This window comes from Lissotriton helveticus, chromosome 3_1 (assembly GCF_964261635.1).
Source record: "Lissotriton helveticus chromosome 3_1, aLisHel1.1, whole genome shotgun sequence".
Taxonomy (NCBI): Eukaryota; Metazoa; Chordata; class Amphibia; order Caudata; family Salamandridae; genus Lissotriton; species Lissotriton helveticus.
In genome coordinates, this window is record NC_136061.1 from 129,093,903 (window position 1) to 129,106,325 (window position 12,423).

The window sequence follows — 12,423 nt, forward strand, 5'->3', positions numbered from 1 at the left end:
TGGCTGAAATCCTTCCTGGAAAACCGCTCACAGGCAGTCCGACTTGGAGAATTAGTTGGCACCAAACAAACTATCACATGTGGGGTCCCACAGGGATCTTCCCTTTCACCACACTTGTTTAACATCTACATATTCCCACTGATCCAGGCACTGAGAAATCAACAAATAACGGTGTTCAACTATGCAGATGATTTGCAGTTGATTTTCTCTATCGACAATTCTGAAGCATCAATCTCCACCTTCCAATCTACGATGAGATTCATCCAAACATGGATGGACCAGAATCATCTAAAACTGAATCCAGGAAAAACCGAGCTGGTTCTCACTGGAGACACTACTAGGCATTGGGGCCCGCACTACTGGCCGCCTGACCTAGGTCAAGCCCTTATCCCCTCGTCCTCGGCAAGGACACTTGGAGTCACCCTGAATAGTGATCTCTCACTAAGAACACAAGTAGGCCAGGTGTTCTCCAAGTGTTTTTTCCAACTGCGGAAAATCCGGAAAGTGCGACGTCTTTTAACATCAGAAGCCATTACTCAGGTAGTAATCGCGACCGTGATCTCCCATCTAGATTACGCAAACTCTGTCTATCTGGGCGTCCCACTTTTTCTTCTGAAACGTCTTCAGATGGTACAGAATTATGCGGCGAGACTGATTTTAAATCGTCCCAGCTGGATATCTGCCTCCCCTCTATTGAGGCAACTTCACTGGCTCCCTGTGGCTCAGCGATGCACCTTCAAGACAGGGTGCCTAATTTTCAAATCTCTACACTGTAAGAGCCCAAGGTTTATAGACAATCTAATCATCAAGTATGTCCCATCGCGGAATTTGCGTTCTGCCCACCTGGGTCTCTTGCAGATACCATCGTTCACCCGTAAACGTTCTGGAGGCTGCAGATTTGGCACTCTGGCTCCCCGTCTGTGGAACACCCTTCCCTTGGAAATTCGGTCCTGTCAGGACCTGCTTACATTCAGGAAAGCATTAAAAACATGGCTCTTCATTCAAGCATTTCAATAGATCTCCGTCTACTCCTTGCTCAAGTAGTCTTCCTTTTTCTGTCTGTTAGCGCCAAGAAACCAATCGGTGTTAGCGCGCTTTATAAATCATTTGTTAACATAACATAACATAACATGAGCCATTGTGTTTCTTGTTGGCGTAGTAGGGCTACTTTATTGCCACCACCAAGTGGCATGTTAACAATTTCCAAAGAGTGACATTAAATTCTAATGTCGTCATCACTGGCATGCACTGAGCTACAGTGTGCATCCAAAGGATACTTGTCGTCCCCACTGCGAATGGCAGAAATGTGCTCCTGCATTCTCTCTCTACAACATCTAATGATACTACCAGGACCGGTTTTAGAATTTTTGGGGCCCTGAACAGAATGGCAATGTGCGAGGCCCCTCTAAATTGCATAGACGTGGGACATTCAGGGCTGTTTGCATCTCAATAGATGCCCCTGCTCCTGAAGCTGCAGCCCCTCCTTCTCACCCACCTACATGCACCCCTCAAGGGCTGAAGGTGTGCGGGTTGCTTATCTCCAGAGAGGGTTAATACTGCCAGGGAGCTAAACAGCAGGGCAACAGCCATCCCGCTGCACCTCTCCATGGGTGGCGGGGTGGAGGCCTAATTGCAGGACAAATATGAGGAATGTGTCTTTTGCAACTGGGAATGGGGAGCCCGGGCCCTCCCCTCGGGATCCCCTTGCTACACCTAGGAATGGGGAGGGGGTCCCCTCCCCTCGGGTTCCCCTTGCTACACCATAGCAGTGCGGCCAGGGGAGGGGGCCTCCTATGGTGCCGCACTTGCAAGGTGGCACCTTTCATGCCGTCTCTGACTATCGCATTGGTGCGGGTCCCCAAGTTGACTACGGGGGCCCTGGGCATCTGCCCACACTGCCCATGGATACTACCTACATAGATGAGAGAGCAATGACAGATAATAACACATATAGTGTTATAATAGTTTTCAGATTGGTGTCAATAGTAGGGATGTGCCAACGCTTAAGCAAAATGGTGTATGGATCACTCCTGTTTCTACTAAATGGAGTAATGAGAACAGGAAGTGACTTATTTTTGTGTCTGGGCTGTGTTGTCAGCAAAGTAGAACTTTCCACTTTGCTAATACGATCTCTTGTTTTCCGAATCAAATCCTGTGTGCATCCCCAATCTAAGAACCTTTTTTTCCATTATCCCAAGTTCAGTTTGAAATTTGCCACCTTTACTGCCGTTATGCCGGAGGCGGCCCATCTCCTCAAAGGGGATAGACTGAACCAGATGTTTAGGGTGTGTGAGCGGATATGTGCATGATGTAGGGACACGTGTTCTTCACGTGCCCTGAACTCGGGCACGCTAGGTATCAGGCAGTATGTGTTTACTCTAGATTCTTCAGCTTCGTTCAATTGCATTGTGTCTAATTCTCCAAGGTGTGTTTGTAGAGAGCCACCCGGCCTCTCACTTACAATGTATCTACACACACACACGCACGCCTGCACCCTCGGGACGGGCACGCCCCGAGGTATATATTAAAAGGCGGAAGACCGCTCGGGGTCTTTCCGGCGTACCAGTTACTAGCTGTGTGTGTGTCCCATTACTGTGGCTTACTATTGTGTGCGAGGCCCTGACCTCGCCCACCACATTGGCGACGAGGCCGGTTCCGCTCCTACGCGTGCCTGGCCGCCCTGCTGGGGCTGTTCGCCTCTCACCTGTTGCCTGCTGCCGGCCGCCCCTGCCCTGCTGCTTTCCCGGGCCGCGGAGCTCGTCCGCCGGCCTGCTGTGCCTGCTCGAAGTCGGCTCCCCGCCCACGCGCCTCCCTGGGTGGAGCGCGTTCAGCTGGCGGGAGCCGCCTGGTGAGTGCCTCGCCCCGCGGCGTTTGCCCGGCCCCCGCGCTGCGTGAGCTGCCATCTGGGGGGGGCCTTCCCCTGCTCCGCATCCAGCGCGAGTGCGCTGCCCTAGCGTGCTGCCCCGGTGGGGGAGGGGTGAACAGGGGAGACGCTGCACGTCAGCCCCGAGGCCCGACCACGCGGTGCCTCCAACGCGTATCTGGCCCTCCGCCTCAGCCTGCAGTGTCCTGCGCGCCTACACTCTCCGGGAGCAAGTGGGGAACTGCCGATGCCTGCAGCATAAGGACAGTCCCAGATAACTACCGTCTCCCACGGGGGTCATTTCCAGATACTGTGCACGAGGAGCAACTGTACAATAAAGCATTGGCGAGTGCAAGTGCTCTACTTTGGGGGACTTTTCACTACAGAGTGGCTGTCCTGCCTACATCCACGCCACGTTCAGGGGCAAGTCTCCGGGGATACCTTCCGCCCTACGTCCACGCGACACCGCGTCGTGCAGCCCTGGGACAAACAAGCACTGACAAAATCCACCTCTACGTCAATAAGGGGTCCCGTGTCAGGGAGCTAGCCGGTCACGTGCTCGGCTCTTTAACTCCGTTCCACGCGGCGCGGCCCGCACAGGTGGGGTGTGATCCGAGGGAAGGGTCACCATCATGGACGGTGCTGCTGCAGGGGGTGCGCCCACGTGGACGGCCGCTCATGCCGCTACGCCGCGCCCACCTCCACGGCGCGGAACAGCCACTCACATAGTCAGCCATGCCCACACTGGAGTGGCCCCGCTTCCGCCATTCAGCGAGACGGCGGACCCGGCGACTGCGGCGCCTCGATGGAAGGCGTGGCTGGGCCGGTTGAACCTATACTTCAAAGGCACCAGAGAAACGGATGACTCCGTGAAAAGATCACTTCTGATCCTGTATGGTGGCCCCGGAATCTATGACCTGTTCGAGTCTCTCCTGAACACCGGGGAAGACGACGACTATGACGCGGCGGTGGCCGCCCTGAATACCCACTTTGACCCCCAGGTCAACACCGACTATGAAAAGTTCAAGTTCAAGCGGGCGTGGCAAACTGAGGCCGAATCAGTGGACATGTATTACGCGAGGCTGCGCCGGCTGGCCAGCAGCTGCCCGTTTGCAGAACCGCGTGAGGAAATCAGAGACCAGATCATCGTCGGGTGCAAATCGAAACTCCTACGGAAGCTCATCCTCAGGCAACCGGGCATCACGCTAGATGCCATTCTCGTCCTCGCCCGCTCACATGAACTGTCGGATTCCAGGGCAGACGAAATGGAGCTGGCGCTCCGGTCCCCCATAGCACCGCAAGCCGTGCCAAAGATGGCGCCCATCAAGGAAGAAACTGTCGATGCGATACAGAGGAGGCCGACGGGAGGCAGAGCTCGGCAGTGGCAGACTCGGGACGCGCAGTGTGCCTACTGTGGGGGAGACCATGCAGCGTCCGCTGTGTGCAACGCGAAGGGAAAGACGTGCTCGAAGTGCGGCAGACTCAATCACTTTGCCGCGGTGTGCCAAGGAGGGCGATACAGGCCCAATGCTCAAAGGGCGCGAGGCGGATATGGATCTCGGCCGATGACGTCCAGGGTGAGACAGCTGTCGCTGGAACCAGAGCACCCGCCGCCCGACACGAAGGCCCAAGAACGGAAACCGTATTACGAGGACGAGGAAGACAACGAAGTCTATGTAGTCTCCTACGTCAGCAGGATATCCACCCGGAAGAGACCACCCCCCATGTGCACGATCTCGGTGGAAGGATCGGAAATCAGAGCATTGATTGACACCGGAGCCTCCGTGAACGTCATGGACTCTGCCCAGTATGATCTGATGTCGCCAAAACCCGCACTGCCCCCGACGAACGCTCGGATATACACATATGGAGGCACCGAGCCCATGCCGCTTCGCGGCGTCATCAACGCCACCATTAGCAATGGAGAGTACACGACGGAAGCCCGGTTCCACATAACCGAGGGGAAGAAAGGAACACTCCTCAGCTGCAACACAGCGGAAGACCTTGGGCTGGTCTTCTTCGCCAACCAAGTACACCAATCGCACGCTGACACCATACTAGGAGATTTTCCTGCGCTTTTCAGTGGCCTCGGAAAGCTTAAAGACAAGAAGATCAAACTACACATTGACACTTCCATCCGTCCCGTCGCCTTGCGCCACCGAAGAGTGCCTTTCAACCTCCGTGCTCAGGTCGAAGAGGAACTGAAGAAGCTTGAAGACCTCGATGTCATTGAGAAGGTGTCGGGACCAACTCCGTGGGTGTCTCCACTAGTGGTTGCCCCTAAGCCCAAGCAGCCTGGGGCCATCAGGCTGTGCGTCGACATGAGGCTGCCAAACACTGCCGTGAAAAGGGAGCGCCACATCACGCCCACCATGGACGACATCGTCGCCGACCTCAATGGAGCAAAGTGGTTCTCCAAACTTGATCTCAACGCGGGTTACCACCAGCTAGAACTTGATCAGAGCAGCCGGTACATCACGACATTCTCCACCCATGTCGGGCTCCGGAGATACAAGAGGTTAAGTTTTGGAGTGTCATCGGCGGCCGAAGTGTTTCAGGACGCCATAAGGGAAGTTCTGTCCGGGCTGTGTGGGGTCATCAACTTGAGCGATGACATTCTGATATACTCGAACACTCTGGTGGAGCACCACGCACATCTGAGGGACACCCTCCAAAGGCTACAGGAACATGGGCTGACCCTCCACAGGGAGAAGTGCTCGTTCTACCAAGAAGCGGTGGATTTCTTCGGCTACAGATTCACGCGCGAAGGGCTCCGCGTTGACCCAAAGAAGGTGGAAGCCATCCAGAATGCCAGCACGCCCAGAAACTCCACCGAGGTGAGAAGCTTCCTCGGGATGGCCACATACTGTGGCCGATTCATACCCAACTTAGCCGACCTGGCCGAGCCCCTCCGCGCTCTCACTAGACAGGACCACGAATGGGAATGGACAGGCGCAGCAAACCAGGCCTTCCAGGAAATCAAGGCGAGCCTTCTGGACAAGGCCACGATGGCCTACTTCCAGCCACGCAGGAAGACCGAATTGGTCGTGGACGCCAGCCCCGTAGGCCTCGGCGCTGTTCTACTGCAGGAATATGGCCAGAATGACTGGAAACCTGTCGCGTATGCGAGCAAGGCTCTCACGGACACGGAAACGAGATATGCTCAAATCGAGCGAGAGGCGCTAGCCATCAAGTGGGCCTGCCAACACTTTCACTTGTACCTCTGCGGTCAACCCTTCACCATTGTAACCGACCACAAGCCTCTCATACCCCTATTCACCGGGTCCTCCAGGCTTGCACCACCGCGGATTGAACGATGGGCCGTCCAGCTACAAGGCTACAACTTCACCCTGATCTTTCGGCCCGGCGCCCATAATCCCGCGGACTATCTGTCCAGGCATCCAGACGTCACCAGAAAAGCAATCTCACTGGCTGATAGTCCACTGGTGGAGGAATTCGTACACATGGTGTCGGCGGCTGCATGCCCGGAGACCCTCACCTTGCTAGAAATTGGAAGAGCCACCGCTGAAGATGAGACTCTGATCCGTGTCAGGAATGCCCTGGACACGGGAAGCTGGATCCGGTTTCTGGAAGGGGCTCAAGGACTTCGTCCGGATGTTAGCCATGCCAGACAACAACTATGGCAAATCCGCCATGAATTGAGCGTCGGCGATGAGGGCATCATACTGAGAGGGCATCTCATCGTAGTGCCTGCAAGCCTCCAACAACAGACCCTCGTGATCGCTCACACGGGTCACCAGGGAACAGCCAAGACGAAGGCCAGGCTTCGCAACAAAGTATGGTTCCCGGCCATGGATCGCATGGTCGATGAAATGGTGCGCTCTTGCCATGCATGCGCCATCACGGGGTCAGAGCCGGCCCCAGCCCCAGTCATCACTGAGGAAGCGGCGACAACACCCTGGACCCAGCTGAGCATTGACTTTGGGAGCTTCCCGGATGGTCGACACACGCTGGTCGTCATGGATTCCTTTTCAAAGTTCCCCGTCGTGGAACTACTCTCCTCCACAGCCTTTGGACCAGTCAAGAAAGCGTTGGACCACATCTTTGCCACTATGGGACTCCCGGAGGAGGTGAAGTCGGACAATGGACCCCCTTTTCAAGGGCGAGAGTTCCAAACATACCTGGAGGGCCTAGGGATAAAGCACCGCAAGATCACACCGTTGTGGCCGCAAGCAAATGGCGAAGTGGAGAGGCTCATGCGGACTCTCAACAGAGCACTCCGCATCGCCGTCAACGATGGCAAAGACCCTGAAGCTGCTTTAGACCAATTCCTGAGTGCCTACCGGCAGACCCCGCACAGCACCACCCACTGCGCACCGGCGCATGTCCTGTTCAAAAGTGCACCGCGAGGCAATATCCCAGCATCCTCTACATGGACCCCGGAAGAGAGAGATGGTGATGCCATCCAAGCACGGAGAAGTGTCACAAACCAGAAGGCAAGCGAAAAACGACATGCTCGACACCCAAGTTTGCAAGAAGGAGACATTGTTGTGGTACAAGATCGGCACCCTGGGTGGAAATTTAGAACCCCGTTCGAACCCGAGCGGTGGATCGTGGAGAAAATTCAGGGAACAATGGTGACGGCCCGTTGTGGCCACCAGACTGTCACGCGGAATGTGTCTTGTTTCAAACGGGTCAGGGTGCCGGATGGCACTCCCCAGGAGGCCGACGAAACCATCGATGTCGGCGCAGATGATCTGGATGATGCAAGAACGGGGGCCCAGAACTCCGTGCCCATCCCGCGCTGTGACCAGCCAGGAGAAGACAGGCGACACCGTGGTGCGCCCCAAAGTGGAACAACTGGGTGCACCTCTTCCTCCCGAGGTGAAACAACAACCCCGACCGGGACCGGTGAGTCTCCTGCCCGGTCCAACCACCGCTACCATCTGCGGCCCAATCCTGGGCCAAGCCAAAGACTCCGGGACTTTGTATGCACCTCCCCGTAGTCATTATGTTCGGACAGTTTGCATGTAAACTAAATTGAAGGAGGGATGTAGAGAGCCACCCGGCCTCTCACTTACAATGTATCTACACACACACACGCACGCCTGCACCCTCGGGACGGGCACGCCCCGAGGTATATATTAAAAGGCGGAAGACCGCTCGGGGTCTTTCCGGCGTACCAGTTACTAGCTGTGTGTGTGTCCCATTACTGTGGCTTACTATTGTGTGCGAGGCCCTGACCTCGCCCACCACAGTGTTGAGTGGTAATTATGCGGAAAACGGTGCAGCTACAGAATGGAATCATATCAGTGGCCCTTGGCTTGCAAAATAGCTTAATGCACTTAGCACAAAATCGCTGTAGAACTTGTAAGTCATATGTTTGAATCCTGGCGCAGGATGATAAAAATAAATGTGTTAGAGACAGGACCCTGCAAAACAAGCTACTTAACAGCTGCAGTAACTCGCTATGTAAAAGTGTGCAGTAGGCCTCTGTGTGTCTAATGTGCTATTTCCTTGTTTCTTCCCCACCCCCCTGCTTCGGTTTATGCAAGAATTTCTGAAATCCTCGCAACACGAGGTTGCTCCACACCTCTCAGCACTGGAGCGAAAACGGGTATAAAGGTTACCGGAGCGACGTGGTCGCGAGGCGGCCTCCTCGGTGCCTGCCTCTGCAGCGCGAGCTGTCACCGCCCCGCCGCGGCTGCGCGCGCTAATTCCTCTTTTGACTCGATTCAAAAGCTCCAGTCGAACTGCGGGGGTGGGAAAAGCTTTTTATGCGTCGAGCAATTATAGGCTTATGAACTCCTATTGATTATTTTAAAGAGAAAATGACACCCTTGTTGAAAATGTCAAAATAATTCTGTCAAAATATATGTTTTTTTTTTAATTTTATGAAAATGCGGAGGGGGTTATTCACCTCCTCTGCGAGCGATTCCTGCAAATGCTGCTTCAGCGCTTCTATTGTATGGCTTGGATTTCTGGGACAGTGAAGGCTTAAGTTGTAGTTATTTTGATTCTCTTTTTTAGGTTCTCTGTTAAGTTTGTGCTTGCCCCAAGAAGAATGAATGGAAAACACACAACTGTGAAACACTACCAAAAATCATAGGTCTGAGACTTTGACACAGACCGCTTCGCCACGGGCCCTCAACCCTTTCCTGTGAAGAGCACCTCTGAAGGGGAGTTTAAATCACCACCGCCAGAAGGGGGTAAGGGGAACAGGCCGTGCAATTTTCTCTGGACCTGAAGTGGGCACGCCCAGTTTGTTTCACAGCGCAGGTGAGTGTAGTTATAGCACGTGGTATGAAAGAGGCCATGCCCACGCTAAGAAGCCACGATCACAGCTCACAGCCAGGGGCATAGCTACAATAGTGCAGCAGGTGCAGTGGCACCAGACCCCAGATCCATGAGGATTGAATCTTGATAGTTCTTGTATTTACTACCCCCAAAGCAACTAAACTGATATTTTCCTTGCTTGCACCAGGGCCCATGTCATCCATGCTACACTACTGCTCGGAGCTGATTGGATGTGGACAGGGAGCTCGCATAGGCCTTGAGACTGTTCACACACACACCCAGCAACAAAGGATATTCCACATAGCTACCAGCAGAAGTAGTGAGGTGGTGATGGCTTGGGCCCCATAGGTCTCCGCGGCACTGCTTGTGTTGCATCCTGTCTGAAAGAGCAGAGCTGTGGGGGCTGAGGAGAACAGCTCAGGTTAGCTCAGCCTGGACCTCTCGCTCTTTGCAAGTTTGACTGGGTGCCACTTTATTTTGAGCTGAGGCACAAACTTTTAATTTTTATTTTTTCAAGTGCATTTTGGATTGTTTCGCTTTAGCAGATATATCATACCACTGCACCCAGGGAACCATACCCCTTCTGCCCGTATGATTTTATTAATGACTCAGGAGGCAAGTCAGTTGTCGTGTGCCTCTTAAATAAGCCTTTACTGTTATAAAGGTAGCAATATTATGATCTATTGAGCACATATAAAAGAGATATTTTTTTGTGCAGTGTACATCCCAAATTATAACATTTCAAGTTTGTTAGAAATGGGGGTCTCCAGTTGGCAGAGGTAGTTACCTTTGTCCAAATAGGGACCCTTGCTCCTAGTCAGGGTAAGGGGGATACACACTTCGGATAACCCCTGCTCACCCCCTTAGTAGCTTGACATGGGCAGACAGGTAATGTGTAAAGTATTTGTACCAATACTTACAGTAACACAATGATAACACCACAAATGGACACCACACCGGTTTAGAAAAAAGAAAGTATCTTTATCTAAACTTAACAAGACCAAAACAACAAAAATCCAACATGCAAGTATTAAGAATAATAACTTTCAAAAGGTTTTAGCAACTGAGTCCATAGAAAACTATGGATGTGTGATTTCTTGCAAAGTGCCTGTTGTTGCAGCAAAATTCACCCAGCCAAACAGCTGCAGCATGGGAAGCATTGAAAAACAAAGAGATGTGTCGATTTCTGAGACCTACGGATGCGATGCGACAGTTCCGCTGGACACAGGGGAGCGGTGTGTAGGGGAAATAATGCGTTGATTCTGGGACAACTCCGATCCGTATGTGATGCGTCAGGAAACACTTGCGGACAGGCACAATGTGTGGAAATCCGGGAGGTGTCGGCGAACGATGCAGCAGCATCGAGAGGCGCTGCGTCAGTTTCTTCAGCCGCGATCCCTTGATGCCTCGATTCTTGCAGTGGCGACAGGCTCCGAGTTGGTTTCAGCAGTGGTGCAGCGGTGTGGGGAGATTCTTCTCGCACCATGACGTTGTGTCGGAAAAACTGTAGCAGGCGGAGCGATGCGTCAATCTTCTTGTTGTTTAGTTACTTTCTAGCTCCCTGCAGCAGAAACAACCCCCAGAGGCGTCACACAGTCACAGGCACTCCTGGCAGGTCAGAACTCACAGCAAGGAAGTTCAGGGGAGCTGAAGGTGAAGTCTTTGTGTTCCTAAGACTTCACAATGGGAGGCAAGCTCTATTCAAGCCCTCGGAGACTTTCCTCAAGCAGGCGACACAGCACACAGCAAAGTCCTTCTCCTTTCCTTGGCAGAAACAAATGCAGGCCAGGCTCAGGCACACAACAAGGGCAATACTTCTCAGTTTCTCCAGCTCTTCTCCTTGGCAAAGGTTCCTCTTGATTCCAGAAGTAGTCTAAAGTTCAAGGGTTTTAGGTCTAATACTTATACCCCAAAATGTCTTTGTTCTCTTTGTGCAGAGAGGCCCTGTGCTCAGTCAAAACCAGTTCAGTCCTCTCTGGTGCAGCTTGCTGGCAGAAGGTGGAGACAGTATTGTCCTTGGCAGACTAGGCCCATTCATGTGAAAATAAATCTTCCCTCCCTACTCTAAATGCAGCACAGGTCTATTCAGCCCAGCCCTGACTCATCAGGATCTCTGGAGCCACTGCTCCTGCCCAGCCCCAGCTCATGACACTCCAAACCCAGACCCAGACAGTCAATCCACATCCTAGCAGAGGCACACTGGATGGCTGACCAAGAAAATACCTACTTTCTAAAAGTGGTGTTTTCAAACACAGAATGTAAACATCAACCTCACTAAAATATGCATTTTAACATTCTGAGTTCAGGCATACTAACCTTTATTTTCCTACCTTGTTCCCAGGGGCAGTTATGTTTATAAGCTGTTATAAGCAAACTCCCTATTCTGTCCTATGGGAACAGATAGGCTTGCAATAGTGAAAAAAACGAAATTGGCAGTAATTCACTATCAGGACATGCCACACACATCAGGGCATGTCTTTCTTTGTATAACCACCAAAACCCCAGAGAAGATCTAGGGAAGTGAACCAGAGGCACGGGGCACTAGGAGTAGGCAGCCTCCAACATATAATGTTAAGCACAAAAAGAGCTGTCCCCAGTCAAATGACCTAGGTGCTACAGTGTTACTTTGTGAGTGCAGGCATCTCACAAAAAGTGAAAGACTGGTCTCACACACCACCATGGTCATTGACCAGTCTTGGTTTGTTAGAGGGCAGGCATACACCTGATGACAGGAATGCACTTCTCATCTAACTAAGTGGGGGCCCTGGCTAACAAAAAGTGACATTATAAAGCCATTACAGATGTCAAACCAATTTTAATGTAACTGGCATCTGTATAGTAATTAAAATAAATGGTTGGTGTGTTGAGGATTCTATTGTCCCCCACTGTGATGTAAATGGTCAACATGTTTCTGCCAGTTGGCCCAGTCAGGTCTGTGTCATTCATCAGGACCTAGAATAATCAGAAAACGTGCTCCACCCTTGCCAGACTGTGGTGAGAGGGTTCCACTAGGTGGGGTGATCTATATCATGCTCCACTCTTATGCGGCTAATATATACAAGCCTGTAAGAGAAAAACAGAAAAAAGTCAAATGTAAAATAGCACCACGGTCATAGTATTAATGATCAACTTCCAGTCAGCCACATATACGTGCAAATATATTGAGTGGCTATAAGTGCAACAAACGTGTCAGTCATCTGTGCACTTGTTGGTTTGTGGGAACTGTAATCCACATTGCTTACCCTTTAAAATGGGAACTAATTGCCCCATAGGAGGGTGAAGGAGGAAGACCCCTTTGGTCA